Genomic DNA, 16,681 nt, shown 5'->3' with positions numbered 1-16,681 from the left:
TTTCAGTATTATCCCTATTGTTGCACTGTTTTTTACTCACTTCTATTCCGTTAATATTTTGTCCAGGTCCTATTCACTCATGAGCTTGAAGTAAAACCGATACCAATAAGCTAGCCTGCGCAAAATTTATTTCTCAAAAACTCGTGCAAAGATTTACAGTTATATTTAACACAAGTTTTCTTTTTTATCTACTTTTTTTATTAGAGCAATTCAACATACTATATTTTTTGCACTCTACTTACATATTTTTGAATCTTAATTCTATTGTTTAATTTTTGTAGAAATTTTCGATCCCCTTTGGTCCGTGATTCCTTTTTTTGTGACGTCTCCTCCTTGATGGTCCGTACAATTATTCCCGAATAGTTTTTTTCCTATTTTTTATCGAGCTTTTTATTTTCGAATAGTTTTTACTATTTTTTATCGAACTTTAATTTTTGTTCCCGAATAGTTTTTACTATTTTCTATTGAACTTTAATTTTTGTTCCCGAATAGTTTTTACTATTTTTTAGCGAACTTTAATTTCTTTTATTCCCATATAGTTGGGCGCCAATTACAAATAACCGTCTTGTTTTTTGTTATTATTGCTTTATTGATCAGACCATCCTGTCTGATGAGTTCTCTGTTTAAAACTAAACTTACATTCTAAATGTCTTAAACCTGCACCTTGTCTCAGTTTTTGTGGAGTTATTGCAGCGGATACGACGCCGACGCTTGCGTTGGCAGTTTGCCGCTACCGCTGTGCTTTACCTGTCAGCGTGGGAATGTGAATTCGCTGACTCAGGCCACGCGCGGACTTTGTTGTTGACTATGTTGACTGCTAGCTGCCAGCGTGAGAATGTGGATTCGCTGACTCAGGCCACGCGCGGACTTTATTGTTGATAAAGGGCAGCTTATGTTAACTTATATACATTACAACTAGTTCAAATAAAAGAAAGAACTAACAAGCAACTTGAATATGACTTAAACATATAATTACAAAATTACAAAACTACATATATACTATGAGAGTATTGGCTAATTTGAAAGATTGCTGGGTTTGAGGGGTTTGAGTCGTCTTGGTGGTCCATCTCTAGAAGTTAACATGGCTACTTCTTCGTTAGAATGCTGTACCACTCTTGAACTATGTGCTGTTGCAGTTTTTAATATTTCTGCGTTAACCGAGTTCACTCCTAGATCACGCTCTATATCAGCATATCTGCAATACCAAGGCGCTCTGACAATTAGTCTTAGTACTTTGTTTTGAAATTGTTGGATGACTTTCTTATTGTTTTCGTTAGTACATCCCCAGAGTTGTGCACCATAGCTCCATATCAGTCGGAGTATTTGCTTATAGATAAGTAACTTATTTTCGATGGATAACACTGATTTGTTACCGATTAACCAATTATAATTTTTGAGTCGGATGTTCAGCTTCTTTGTTTTTTACGTGAACTTTCCATCGTAGCTTAGAGTCGAGCGTCATTCCTAAGTATTTTGCGGATTTAAAGTATGATATTAGTGCACTGTCTATGAAAATTGGTAAGTGCTGTATCTTGTTATATGTGAAAACAATGTGTACAGACTTAGCTTCATTAGGACTTTATTCACAGCCTTTTGAAGATTAGTAGTGAATTCCTGCTTTTATTTCCCTAACACTAGAATATTTGTCTCCTTGTTTAACGCGAAAGTAACGATCTGATAAATTTTATGATGTCATAATGCTGTTTCGGTAAAATCAGTTTCAGTTTCGAAAACAGTCCTTTGTGACAAACTTTATCGAACGCTTTTGCAACACCCAAAAACACGACAGAACAGAATTTTTGTTCCTCAAAGGCTTTTTCAATAATGTGTGTAATCCTGTGGATTTGATCAATTGTAGAATGGTTGGCACGAAATCCAAACTGATGCGCTGGATTTATGCTTTTTCTTTCTATGATTTTATTGAGACGTTTGACGTTTTATGAGAATTCTCTCAAAAAGCTTCGATATTATGGGTAAAAGTGATATGGTCCTGTAAGAAAATACATCATTTCCTGGTTTTCCTGGCTTTGGAATCATAATAGCTTCAGCAACTTTCCAATAAGTTGCCACGTATTTAAGATAAAAAGCCGCGTTTACTATACTTATTGGAGGAAGTTGTTTTAGGACTTCGGCAGTAATCAGGTCGTAACCGGGCGATCTTTTGTTTTTCAAATTTTTGATTTCCTCACTTAGCTCACTGCTTGTGCAACTTGAGATTTCTTTGCTCTCTTGACTGGAAGCAGTAGGATAATCTACGTGTGTTTCATATGGGGAGAATATTTTAGCTAAATAATCCGAAAATACTTCTCCTTTTTTTGAATCGTCTCTGGCCCAGCTTTCAGCACTTATTTTAATGGGACATACTTGAGTTTCTGTTGTTTGTAGTCTTTTACTAACTTTTCCAGAGAGAGTAGTCGGAATTTCTTCCATTGTTTAGGGACCGAAGATATTTTAAGAAACTTTCATTTTTAAACCTCTTAATTTTCTAATTAAGATCTTTAGAAACTTAATTTAAAATATATTTATCAGCTGGGCAACGAGTTTGATGCCACTTACGTCGTAGCTTTCTCTTTAATTTAATTATTTCTCTTATATCATTGGGATATTGAGAGTCAACAGCAATTTTCCTTAATTTTGGTTACTTTTCCAAGCTGCGAGCTGCATACTTGTTGTAAAGTGTAAAATTTCAGACTCCAACTGGTCTATATTTAATATAGAGTCATACTTTTTAACATTCCATGATCATTCTAAAGTATTCCAAATCCGTACGTTTATTATACAAGGCCACGGTTTTGTCTTTAACGATGACGGTTTCACTATAGGTTAAATAGATTGGAGAATGATCCGAGTTAAGGTCATAAACCTGATTGATCGACAAGTAGTTCAGGTCTGGAACCTTTTGATTATTTGGTGGCCAATATGATGGTAAGCTCGTCGAAAATGTGTAACTTCCGGTTGACTGCAGTGCTTTATAGAATTCTCTCTCCTTTGTAGTAGTAAGCCTTGAACCCCAATGCGTGTTCTTTGCGTTGAAATCACCACCCATTATGAATCCATACCTGTGTCTGTTTATTAAGTGTTGGTGCTCTTCAAATTGGATTTGATGCCTTGGAGGACTGTACACAGAGGTAAGTGAGAGCGGACTTTTAACTCCATAAATAGTCATTGTTGTAGCTTGAAACTTATCAGTTTAAAGTTTTTCTTCCTCAAAATGTTTAATCGTACTTTTAATTAATATTGCGCTTCCGCCACGGGCGCAATTGCTAGGATGAATTGTATGAGTTCAATACAATTTCGATTTCGTTCTTATGTTTAATTAACCCATTTGAGTTCCATAAAAGTATTTTTATAGATTTAGACATCTTTGGTATTAAAAAGATATTTTTCAAGCTTGCATGAGCGATCTTGTAGGGAAGTGTGTTCGTCTTTTTTGTTGAGTTTCTGTAAGATCTGTGATAAAATGCTGTCATTAGATATGTATATTATCATCATTATTTGCTTTTAATACATGAGCAAAAGTAGATTTTTTTGATGTTTCAGCTGTAATTTTAGGATCTTTTTGTTGATGATGTTTATTGATTTTCTTCCCGATACAGGACCTTCTACCTTTTGGGCTAGACCATCACCTTTTTTGTGGCCGATTGTGTTAGCTCGTATTTTTCGTAACTCTTTGGCAACAAGGCACCCTCGATAATTGGCTGGATGTGCTTCGCCACAGTTACAGCATTTAGGCTGCTGATTCTCTGATTTCGAACATTCAGATGTCTTATGCTTACCAGGGCACTTAACACGTCTTGGTTGTTTGCCACAATAGTTTTGTGTGTGGCCAAATGACTGGCAATGTTTGCATTGTGGTATCATCTTAGGCAGTTTTACCGGTTCAATGGAAACAATTGAGTTTAATATAGTTTTGGTTTCGTAAATCTTTTTTATGTTCTCCATGGGATCGGATGTTATCAAAAACATGTCGAGGGGAGTTTAAGTTTTCCACTGAAGACGATTGACAGCACTCAGTGCATTTAATCCTTGCTCTTTTAAGTCATCAATAATCGATTTTGGATCATAAGAATTGTGCAAATTTTTTACAATAACTCTAATTGGCCGCGTTTGCCTGTTCTCAAAGCTATACCAAGATATATTTCTAGTCGAAAGTGCTTTTGATATGCATCTGTAGTCCTCTATGGAGAAAGTATTTACTTTATATATTCCATTATTTAAGAGTTTTACGGTAAAATTGTTTTTTGCCTCCGATTTTGCAACAGCATATAGTTGCTGATAATTACTGCCGTTGGCATCTCCAGACACCATATTTGGTGGAGGCCGCGAACTATTTTTTGGGTTAATCGCTTTTGATGTGGCTTTATCTTCTTGTTCCTGAAGATCAGGGGAGTTCTCCGCTTTTCGTTTTTTTGCTGGCCTATTTTTAAGAAGATTCCGTTTCTCTAGCGAGACTTCAACCTTATTTTCCAAATTCGGAATTTTCTTTGCGTCGGTTGACTTGAGCTTTATCGTATATTTTCGGCTTTTAAATAATTTACTTCCAGTGAGAGTTTTTTACACATTTGTTCCATTTCCTTTAGCTTTTTTGTTAATTCTTCAATTGTGACATCTTTTTTGGCAGTTTTAGTTAATTTACCCCCTCCTGGAGGTGCGGTCTTGATAATTGGTATAATTGATTTTAATATTTGCTTATAATTATATTCATATAAATAAAAAAATATAATTATAGAATTAACAATACTTGGCAGCCCTATAACTCAGTTGCCTTGCGAATAATTATTGATCTAAATGTTTGGTATACTTTTAGGCTAAGGTAATATAAGTAATTTTTTGTGGCGCCAAAAAAGTCTCCAAAACAGCTGATATTTTTCTCCTGTCCAATAAAAGTGACATCGGCGAAATAGCAAACCTTCCAATCAAAATCAGTCAGTGGTTGTAAGTCGCTGCCAGAGATAAAGAGATGTCCAACTTCTCTCTCATTGGAAGTGAGAGAACAATTGCTAAACGTAAAAACCTCCTGAACTCGATACTGTCAAAGTTCAGGAGGTGTTGACGTTTAGCAATTGGAAACGAGCGATGGCCAGATTGCAATCTTACCAAAAAAATATGTAAACGGAGGGATTTGTTGCACTTACAAAATATGTAAAACAATGAAAATTAAATAAATTTATGAAATTTAAAGGTATTTGATGAAACGTTTTGTAATGTCAAGCATCATAGTATTATTTTCAATGGAAATTTATTAAAAACATTTATTGATTAAGAGCTAAAAAGCTTAAAACCTTTTATTGGGTATTGAAAGGTCAAAAGTCAGTTATTTTAACATGCCATAAAAAGATTTAAATAGATTCTCTATGTATTAAATAACCACTATATAATAATTTTTATTCTTACTAAATGTTGGATGTTTTAATTTAAATGCCCAAAAATTATTATTTTGTTCAATCTGGCCATAATGGAAAATGTTATAAAAACGCTAATTTTGAAGCGCTCTCACACTGGAATAAGTTAGACATCCCTTTATTCCTGTAGCTGCTTCTGCACTCCACTACACCTGAACACCGCGCCTTGGACTCTTCGGATTGATGAGCAGATTTTGCCAATTTTCTGCCCTTTTCCACCGAAATCAATTAATTTTTTTAGCACGTACGTGAAATTATCTGCTCACCAAAGTGTTCTCTCAATAAACCCATTGATTGCGCGATAACGGTTACGTTCTCACCGTCATAATTTTTGAAGAAATATGAATCGATGGTTCTACCGGCCAACAAAAAAAAGTTTGCTTTTTAGGATGGCATGTTTTCTCGGGTTGCTTTTCATTCCAAATGTGGCAAGTTTGATTGTTTATTTACTCATTGGGCCAGAAATGGGCCTCATAGCTGAGCAAAATTTGGCTCGAAAACGTCGGATCTTCTTGGAACTTTTCAAGTGCCCATAGAATGAAGCGATGTCGCTTGGGAAGCTCGAGTGGCTTCAGTTCTTGCAAAGTTGTATTTTGTACGCTTTAAATTTAAGATCTTGACATAAAATGCGCCAAGTTGTTCCATACGTCACTCCGAGTTGATGCGAACAGTGCCGAATCGATTCTCCACGGTTTTCGTGAACACTCTCTCTCTTTTCTTTTCACTACGTGATGGACGTGGTCTATTCGGTCGAATATTATACAATACCGAATGCTAGGTCTTAAGATTGGTTATGGTGTTGCTAATAGCATGCTCAGTAAGCCGATTATGTTGATCATAAGTTGAGCGAAGCGCGCTAATTTTATTTCGAGTTCATGGTCGAGCGTTTTAAAAAAGTTAAAACCAAATTAAAACATGAAGAGATACCGGTTGGTTTAGATGATTAAATCAGACTGAATTTTCAATTTATAAATTATGTATAATGATTGAAGTTAATATTATATTACAATGTGTTATTCCTTACCATTGGTTATAAGTTATATTTACTTAAATGCTGACTAAAGTTAATAATCTCATAGCTTAATAAGTTATTCAGATTCTAGGAAATATTGTGAACAAATTGATTTTGTTTTGTATCACTTGTATTGGTTTTTGCAATAGCAAAGGAAGTGGTGTCATATGACAAATTTATTGATTTCCGATTGTTTTATTAATTTCATTAAGAAATTCAGCAAATTTAAAATTTTTAATTTTTATTGTTGGGTTATTTATAAATGTGTCTATTTCTTTTAGATCCGAATTCTCCTAAATTCTTAATTAATTCCTTTTTTACGATTGTAATTGTGAGTATTACCAAAATTGTAATAAATATGTCACAACCGTATATTACGTTATTGTGAAAATTCAAATGAGAAATATTTTTAAAATTTATTTTCTTTTCTTCATTCTTCATCTATTTGCTCTAATGTTAGTTTTTCTTTAAAGTTTTTAAAATCTTCGTATTTCATGTTCATAATATTTCCTTCCAGTGTTTCAATTAAAGGTTGGTACGCAGCTCTCAAGTAATTGCTCATGCTCTGAACACATAACGACGACAAACGACATCTGTCAAATATTACACACGTTCTTATTTTGACGACGACACGAAAACACGACTGTAGGCCGACAGTTGTCATTCTCGCTAATTCCTATTTGCCAACGACAGTAGAATGGAAGAAGAGAGATGAGGAGGAGTGGTGATGCCACTAATATGTAAAATGTAAAATTATTCACAGCTCTTACAAACTTGACGTCATTTTACAAATAAAAGCATAAAATAGCTCTATTATATCATTTGTAATAACAATTGATAATTTAAAACAAATATGTATACTTATTTACTTATTTTTTGCATAAAAAATTTTACTTTGAACAAAATATTAAAATTTCTTTGAAGTGCAAGGTATTAGTATGGCCACAACGAAATTGTGTACATGCAAAATGAACAGCTGCGTTGTTTTGTGTACATGCGTTGTTTTGTTTTCATTTCACTTTCGTACTCTCGTTTGTCGTTTGTCGTCTGGTCGTCGTTATGTGTTCAGTACATCAAGAAAAAAAATACATTATATCTCAAGTAATTTTGACAGCTGGTTACGCATTGTGAATGATCCACATTAGAAGAGCAAGAGAGAATAAACAAAGTAAAAAAACTTTGTGTGTATGTATGTATGTATGTATGTGTATGGTAACACAAATATTTTCATTGAGATTTAAGGAATTTTGTTGATGATTGGTTGGTTTTATACAACATTTCAAAATGGAATATACTTTATAATAATGATTTCAACTAATTTAGGATGAATTTGACGATTACTTCGAATTTCCTTCAAGAAACAATTGTTGATTTGATGTTTCTTCGCAAAACCAGGTTTGCCATATTTACATTTCATTGAAAAAAAGTATTAAAAATTAGTACTAGACTTCTTGAGAGCTGCGTACTAGCACAAGTAACTTTATCGCAGGAACGTTTCGGGACCGTTTCTTAAGCGTTTTTTTATATGAAGTTTTTACGTTTCTTCAGAGCTGCGTACTAAGCTTAAAATAGAAAACAAGAAAAAACGTTAATTTCGGTTGCACCGAAGCTAAATACCCTTCACAGGTGCATTTCTCTTAGTAACTATGTGTTCAGTTTGAAAGCTATATGCTATAGTAATCCGTTCTGAACAATTTTTTTGAAGATTACATTGTTGTCTTAGAAAATAATCTGTACCAAATTTCGTGAATACACATATCTTGTCAAATGTCAAAGTTGTCCATACAAGAACTTGACTCCGATCGGTCAGTTTGTATGGTAGCTATATGCTATAGTTAACCGATCTGAACAATTCTTTAGGAGATTACATTTTTGCCCTAGAAAATAATCTGTACCAAATTTGGTGAAGATACATTGTCAAATGTGGAAGTTTTCCATATAAGAATTTGATTCCGATCGTTCAGTTTGTATGGCAGCTATATGCTATAGTGAGCCGATCTGAATAATTTCTTCTGATATTAAATTATTTCTATGAACAATAACTCACATTTTTGCCCAAGAAAATAATCGTTTCGACAAATGAGCAGCTTCTTTAAGAGAAAATGACGTTTGCAAAATTTCAAAAGGATATCTTAAAAACTGACGGACTAGTTCGTATATATACAGTCAGACAGACGGACGGACGGACAGACGGACAGACGGACAGACAGACGGACATGGCTAAAAAGACTCAGCTCAACATACTGATCATTTATATATATACTTTATAGGGTCTCCGACGCTCCCTTCTGGGTGCTACAAACATCGTGACAAACTTAATATACCTTGTTCAGGGTATAAATAGTAATCATTGATTTTTATTGAACAACTAGCTGACCCCGAAGTCGTTGTCCTGCGTGAAATTATGTGTTTTGCAATGAAAAGATAAAAATTCATATTTTATTGATAATCATTTATTTGCTATTTGTCTACATTTTTCTTCAATGTAACGCAGCTTGATAAACAAAATTTTTTGGTTTCTGTTCCGGTGCGTAAATGTACAGAGAAGATGGTTTTCCAACTCTTGAGCACGCCACGTATATCTGGCAGTGTGAAAAACATAGCATTTCCAAATGTATGCCACCCACTATGCGACTATTCTGATGATCGTCATTTTAAATTAATTTTTCACTGGAAACGGAATACCAGGCCTCTCCAAAGTATTTAGAAATTCCACTGGTAATTCACGGTGTCGTCTTCATTGTCAAGACGATCGATCGATTTCTATGACCGCAAGTCTCCTGGAATTTGACTTTGAATTTTCCAGTTTAAGTCAACAACAGAGGTATTTGTGGAAGCTAAGATTGCCCGTACACTCAAGGAATCGTACTTACGACAATTTGGCCAATGTTCGTATAAACATTTCTGATGAGTCCATCTTCCGTGAATTGATAAATGGCATATGGGATTGATATCAGACCACGGAAAGTATCAACCAGTATTGACCCATTTTCAATTCTTAGCGTATGCAATGTAAAATCTCTTCGGCAATGTAATTTTTGGTCGTATCCCATAACGCGGATTTGAAGGCTGATCATCGCGAAATGAGTGCGAACTTCAGTGGCATTCGAAGTAGCCATCGCATCGTCTTTCGTTTGATTCCAGCGATCACCATATTCCAGCAATTGTAATTGCTGGCTTGCTTCTCAAAAAGTTGCATACACCGTACCATTCACAGTATGCAGTAACTCAAATGAATTTGAACCGCGTACATTAATCAATAGCAACCGAAGGTAGAAGCAATCGTCGTTTTTCGGGTGGATTGTGTAAGTTCGTTCTAATGCATTAGTTGAGAACACACCTGGATGTCCATCTACTGGATGACCCTGCTTTCTGCGATGATGCATCCCACGTATAATATCAACGTATTTCGAATAGAGCAATGTTCTCGCAAACGAAACACTGACGGAAGTTGAGAAAAAACTCGCTAATGTTAATTTTGTTGCTGGTGGTGTTTCTGTTGACTGTACTGTATTCTCTGGGTTGAAATAGACTCCTTGGTCATTCTCCAAATTAACTTCGAGACGCACAGCAGTCGGAAAACGTTCATGAATTGCAAAAGAAATATCCTACAAAGCGCTTTATTTCAGTTCACGTATCGACCGTGTCGTTCAAAACCAATAACCGCCATGTTGCTTCCTATGGTGACATATTTACAAACGTATTTTATCGATTACACCGACATTACATCGACAATACGCAACATTCACATGACTTTTGAATGTGAATTAGACAAAAGTGGCGAATATGGTACGATCCATGTGTTGTCAACTTTGATGTGTTGTTAACTTCGATATTTACGCTTCTAAATTGAAAGCTAAATGTCTGCCGTTGTCATCTGGTGAGCGACGCGGATGGAGTGGATATCCATCATTTCCAGTTTGTGTTTCAGAAAAGCACATGGATAATGTTTCGTGCATTTATTGTCAGACATACAAACCGAAGTGTGATTGTGGTGTCCGCAAGGTCCATCAACCATGTTGGTTTGCATAACTTCATATAATACTGGATCTTTCTCTGCATCATTAATTTCCGCAGAAATGTGCGGAATGTGTGAAATGTGTGACAACCATCCACCATCCAAAGAAGAATATGTACGTGCGACAAACCTCTCTTTTGCCACTCAACAGAGTACATTTAGCATCTAAAAGCACCACATTTACCTACACTACTCCAAGATGAAGTCCATGAAACATCGTAACTGTTGTTTGAAAAGTCGTGCTGTGACATCGTGACGATCGCTTGCTTATTGAACGCGATCCATAATTCCGCACGTATGTCACCGCATCCTGGGAGTACTTCTTGCCTTGCCTTGCCTTGGGCTGCCATACTTTGATGGACCGATATTACGGCGACCTCTTGGTGGCTTCGTAACAAATTTCAATCTGCAATTGACCTCTTTGTGTGAAACACACGTAAGGTTTTCACTGAATAATTTTCAATAATTTTTCTTTTGAATAGCCGGAATAAAAAAGCAAGCGATCGAAATTGAACTATTCAAATAATTTACAAATCAAAATATTGAAAAACAAAACAAACAAAAATTGAAAAAAAATGTTTATGGAAAAAAGTTACTTTTTGGAATTATCCAAAAAAAAAAATCCAGAATTTTCTTAAGTATTCTTCTTGTTTGGGCGGAGACGTGTCCGAATTGGTGGTAATCACCGAAATCGGTCCAGGCGTTCTCCAGTTATAAGCGTAGTAACTAACATCACTTTCTTTTATATATATAGATTATTGAATTGTATTACCAAATTTTCGCTTCAAATATATTTATTATTATAAGTGTTGTTAATTAATAGATTATAAGCATTTTTGACAATAACTGATTTTTCTTTACTTGGTTCGATATTGTTATTAAATTACAATTCTTTTTTGTTATACAATGAGAACTAGGTTTAAATAGTCTAATGCGTTTATTTTCTTCAAATACGAGTAACAGTGTTTTCATGTGTAAAGATTTCTTCTATTTTTGCATCGATTTATTTTTGCTCTCTATTTGGTATTGGAACAATTTTTCTGATTTGGACTTGTATGCAAGTTTTTGGTATTTTAATTCCAAGTATTAAATAAGTATTGTTAAAAGTTACTGTTCCCAATGGTATATATTTTAAAATATAAAAATCAATATTATATTTCCTTATTTCATGATATTTGGGTTAAAAATCCCATATTTTGTTGAAAATCATTTATTTGTATTTGTTCAATTTTATTTTATAACAATTGAATTTTTGTCATTTCTTCTAAATACATATTTGGTTCATACTCTTCGCCAATTATTTTATTTATCATATTAAAACATTTTTCAATTTCTTTTCTATCGTTTTTTACAATATTTTTTATTTGTTCTAATGCTAAATTAAAATATTCGTTTACATGAATTTGTTCGTTCATTATCTCGTCTGTCTCCAGTACATAAATGGTTTTGATTTATCTGTCTGTCGTTGTCGTCCATCGTACCAAATATCCTTTTATATATACTGCTGGTATTAGCGTCATGAATTCATGTCTTGTTTTATCAATTCTGCTTTTAATATAGGGGTATTCTCTTGCTCTTGCAAGATTGCAGATTGCAAAAATACTACACCGAAATATACAAGGGCACGAGAGCACCCATTGCTGAATCTAGTGATATATGAGCGACTGATTCAGTCAATTTATTGTAAATGACTATTGTGCATGGCTATTGTGAATTGGCGCACCTTCTGCATACAGTTTTAACAAAAAAAACTGTAACAAAACTTTATAATTTATATAGAAATTATAAAATGTAATTAAAATTTACCTTTCTCAACAGTTTAACGACGTAATATGTCTTTATGTAAAATGGCAACCACAACAGGGTTGCATTTTTATTTTTGCGTGACATTGCACGCTAATATACACGGGTTTTGGTCTGACATATTTCACAGCCCTTGCAAATATTTTTCTGCGTGTGTTTGTTGTTGTGCCGTTGTAAATTTGCAATGCTTGCACCGTGCACCGGGTTTTGCAAGAGCAAGAGAATACCCCTTATGTCTTTATTGTATGTTTTTATTAGAATAATGATGCCCGTCATATCGTTAGTTATATTTTCCATTTCTTCTATGTTTATAAGGTGTATTACCATGTCCATGTCTTTGACTATTTCTTGAGTCCTAATTTCAATATCTATAAATCCAAACTGTTCTCTTAGTTCTACAGTTGTCAAAAGTCCTTCAATTGAAATATCTGAAAATTTTAGTGGTTTTTTAATATTAGAAGGATGAATCTTTTCTAACATTTCTTTCTTATATCTGGGTTATTATGCCTAACAACTTTATAGTTTTTTATGAATCCTTGCCTTTTCTTTTCTTCATAACTTTTTCGTTTTGAAATCAATTTACTTATTACTTTATTCTTTGCTGCTATTAAATTATTTTTTACTATTTCGTCATCTACTTCCTTATGTATTACTTGATTTTGTATACATCTAATAGATGAATAAAATTTATCGTTATAATTTCTAATGGCATTCGTATTAATTGTTTTACTGGAAGTTCTTTGTTCAATTTATACAAGATTTTAAATTTTTCTGCTTTGGTATTGTAGAATCTTTCAACATCCGAATTACCTGTGTGGGTATTTAGTTTTGTAAGGTAAATCTCAACATTTTCGTTATCTAAAAATTATTTATGTTATTTATTATATGTATCGTACAATATCATTCATTTTTGAAGGAGGCTCCGAAAACTTCAATTTTGGTTTAATAGGATTTATATCGTACTTCCCTTCCTGACATAGTTCCCATTGATTACTTATATTTGAATGAGTTGCATTAGTTTTGGATAATATATTTAATTTGGCTATATGTTTCCGGAATTTCTGAATGAAAGCTTTCCCTAACGTTATATAAACAAATCTGTTTGACTAATTCTGCTTATGCCTCAATATCTTGTGCTCTCATTGTACGTTTTATAAATTCTAATTGACTATTATTAGCAAAAATTTCGTTATTTCCTAATCTCTTCTACCGTGTTTAATTTTTAACTCTTCAGTTTAGTTGTTTGTCAAAATGATTTGCGTTTTATATTTAACTATTTCCTCTTTGATATTGAAATGGTAGCCTAACTCTCCTTCTGCTGAATGCACTGTTGCTAAGGTTTCTTCATCTTCCATATTGTTTATAGAAAAATTTGAACTATTGGAAGTCGTTTCATCTATATTTTCTGAAATAATATCCTTATTATCTTTTATTCCACTTAAAAAGTCGGCTGCTTTATTTTATTTGCCTTTTAAATATTCCATGTAAAATTAATATTCTCCAAGCTTTAATAACCATCTTTGATGTCAGGCTGACATACCTTTTCATTTGTGTTTTGAATGTAAAAATTGTATCGGCTGGTTTTCAGTGAAAATTTTGAATTATATTCCATAAAGGTATGACCTAAAATAATTAGTACTCCATATTATTGCAAGAAATCCCTTATTAGTGGCGGAATAATTTCTTTCGTAGTTATTTAAAGTTCTTGAAGCATAACACTTTTTTTCCACTTTTTAAGGATCCAATCGACTCCGCCAATTTTATTTTGAGTTCCCGTTCGGGCGTTTTTTAAAAGTTTTGACCGAATTAAAATTAAAGATATACCAGTTGATGGTTGGATGGTTCAATCAGACAGAATTTTCAATTTATTAATTATAATGATTGAAGTTAATATTATAAAGTGTTATTGCTTAGAAATCATAATTACTTATTTTACTTATTACGTAGGTTTTCTACTAAAGTATGTACAAGTACATGTTCTAGGAAATATTGCCAACAAAGTAATTTTGTCTGAATTATTTGCATTGATTTTTTCAATAACAAATGAAATGGTCTCATATTTCAAATTTATTGATTTCCAGATGTTTTATTAATTTAATTAACTAATTCAGCAACTTTGTCTTTTTTAATGTTTGTTGTTGGGTTATTTATATACAAGGTGCTTTTGAAAGTTAACTGGTCTTAAAAGAAAACAGAACAAATGGGTTTTTCCTGCAAAATCAATTTATTTTATTCAAAATAGTCTCCTTCTGCTTCAATACAGCTTTTTGCACGGTCCAAAAGCATGTCGAACAATTTTTTTAATTCGTTGGCCGTTTTAAAAGGCCTCTACGTCTACATAACGCTTTCCTTTCATGGTCAAATGCATTTTTCCGAAAAGGAAGAAGTCAGGTGAATACGGAAAATGGTTAATGGTTAAAATGTGATTTTTGGTCAAATAATCGTCCTTCGTTCCAAAGTAAACAGGACTTTTTGAATCTAGCCCCCCTGGGGGCGCCATCTATATATCGATTGGTTAGTTAGAATCTGGTATCTTTATCGATTTTCCAGTGAGAATTCCATGACATTTTGTTGATTGGAAGTCAAGTTATTGCGTTTTAAGTGTTAGTATGTTTGTGTTATCGGTAATATTAAAATTTGTTTTAAAATTGGTAAAACTTTTACCGAAGCGTTTCAATTGATAAAACAAGTTTATGGCGATGATTGCCTATCCCGTAGCAGAGTGCACGAGTGGTTTCAAATTCCATGATCACCGGAAATTCCATCGAAAAGGTGCCTGAATTCCTCAAAAATCAGCCGAAATCATCATTGATTTTCATGGAAATGGAATTGAACATCTCCACATTTTCACCGAAGATTTGGGTTTACGAAAGGTGTGTGCACGGTTTGTTCTATACAAATTCATTGACGACCAGAAAATTGGTCAGAATTCAATATTATTTGTTATTCCTGTTTACTTTGGAACGCACCTTGTATTTACTGTATTGAAAACCATATATCATAATGTATAGTATACCTTCTAGGAATTTAAATAATAACTATGGTACAAAACTACCGTATTAAAATCTGCAATGCTAGATAAAATTAATTCCCCGCTTGTGTTTATAAAATTTGAATTTAGATGAAGGCAAGCTGCCCTGCTGATTTCGATTTTAAACTTAATTAGTCCCTTCTTAGACGGTATGAAACCATGCAATTCTTGGCAATGGTTGTGAAGATACCATACACTAGTTAGTCAATCTGTATGCCCACTTTTAAAAATAAATATTGGGTAGTTGAAAAAGTATTATCGTATTTTGTCAATAGATGTCGTTGCAGTCGTATATCCCCAATGCAACCTACCACATTGTGTCACACCATATAGTTTTGAAAAAGTGAGATTTTAAGCTTCATTTAAACAAGACATAAATTCGGGGAAGTTGAAAAAAGTTACACTTCTTCAAAAATGAGTGAAAAAAATGAAGAAATTCGCTATATTTTGAAATTTTTGTATAAAAAGGGGATTTTTTCCACTACCATTATTTCAAAACTTTGGGCTTCGTTAAAACGTTATGTTCGTTTGTAGAAATTCTATACATTATTATTATTAACTAATACTAACCTTGATTCCACCGGTCCAATCTTTTTCGAACATCTAAGCGGCAAATTGTACTATGTCAATGATTCTTATCACAGCACAGTTAAATGCACTCCAAAATAAAATAATAAATCATAAAATAATTTATGATAGGTTCTGTAAAATAAAACAATCAAAAATAAATAAAGCAAATATAAATTGGGAAGAATATACAGAAACTAGACAAGAAGGGTTTATAAAACCTCATAAAAATGTATGACAGAAAAAGGAACTAAAGCTGAAGAAAAAACCCCTTACAAGGAATCCATACACTAACATAAAAAGACCCACCAAATTTCGCAATTAATCAGCGAACATCTACACTACAATAAATCATTAATTTAAATTTGCCGGTAATAATGTGGATATTATTATTAATTTCATCATCTTTAGTAGGAGTAAGAGCTAATTTAATCACTCAACAAATAACCAAAGCATACCCATAGAATCCGATTTAATTTTACATAAAGTAGATATTCAGGAAACATAAAATCTACTCGCATCGATGAAAGATAACATGGTTATTTTTAACGAAAGTCTAAGAAATTATAATAATATCTAACGATTACCCTCCTCCCTAGTGATGTCGGAAATGGAATAAAGTCTCGATATATATTGTATTTTTGAATATATCGATATCGATATTGATATTTTTATTTATAAATATCGATATATAAGTTTGATATGAAAAAAAATATTTGTCCTAATCTACTTTAATCATCTGACATTACTAGATAAATACTAATCAATAGACATAGTTTTTAATAAATCAAAACTATTAAAATTTTAATTATCATATTAATTAACAGGCAAAGGGGTAAAATGACGAC

At 33.1% G+C, this 16,681-nt stretch overlaps 2 protein-coding genes across 5 annotated transcripts in view; one reads left to right on the top strand and one right to left on the bottom strand.

Moving 5' to 3' along the window:
* Window positions 1–16,681, bottom strand: part of LOC105226923 (uncharacterized) — a 184,534-nt gene that overhangs the window by 137,498 nt on the left and 30,355 nt on the right. For all 4 annotated transcript variants that reach the window (XM_049460465.1, XM_049460462.1, XM_049460463.1 and 1 more), the window contains one exon: window positions 15,837–15,968. The gene's annotated coding sequence lies outside the window, so the exon portion shown is untranslated. The remainder of the gene's footprint in view (window positions 1–15,836; window positions 15,969–16,681) is intronic.
* The window catches only part of LOC105234225 (protein zntC), a 453,706-nt gene that overhangs the window by 421,818 nt on the left and 15,207 nt on the right, over window positions 1–16,681 (top strand). The gene's annotated exons all lie outside the window — the stretch shown is intronic.

This window comes from Bactrocera dorsalis, chromosome 6 (assembly GCF_023373825.1).
Source record: "Bactrocera dorsalis isolate Fly_Bdor chromosome 6, ASM2337382v1, whole genome shotgun sequence".
In the NCBI taxonomy this organism is placed as follows: domain Eukaryota; kingdom Metazoa; phylum Arthropoda; class Insecta; order Diptera; family Tephritidae; genus Bactrocera; species Bactrocera dorsalis.
The sequence above is the reverse complement of the archived record's forward strand: the minus strand, read 5'-3'. Positions and strand labels throughout refer to the sequence as shown.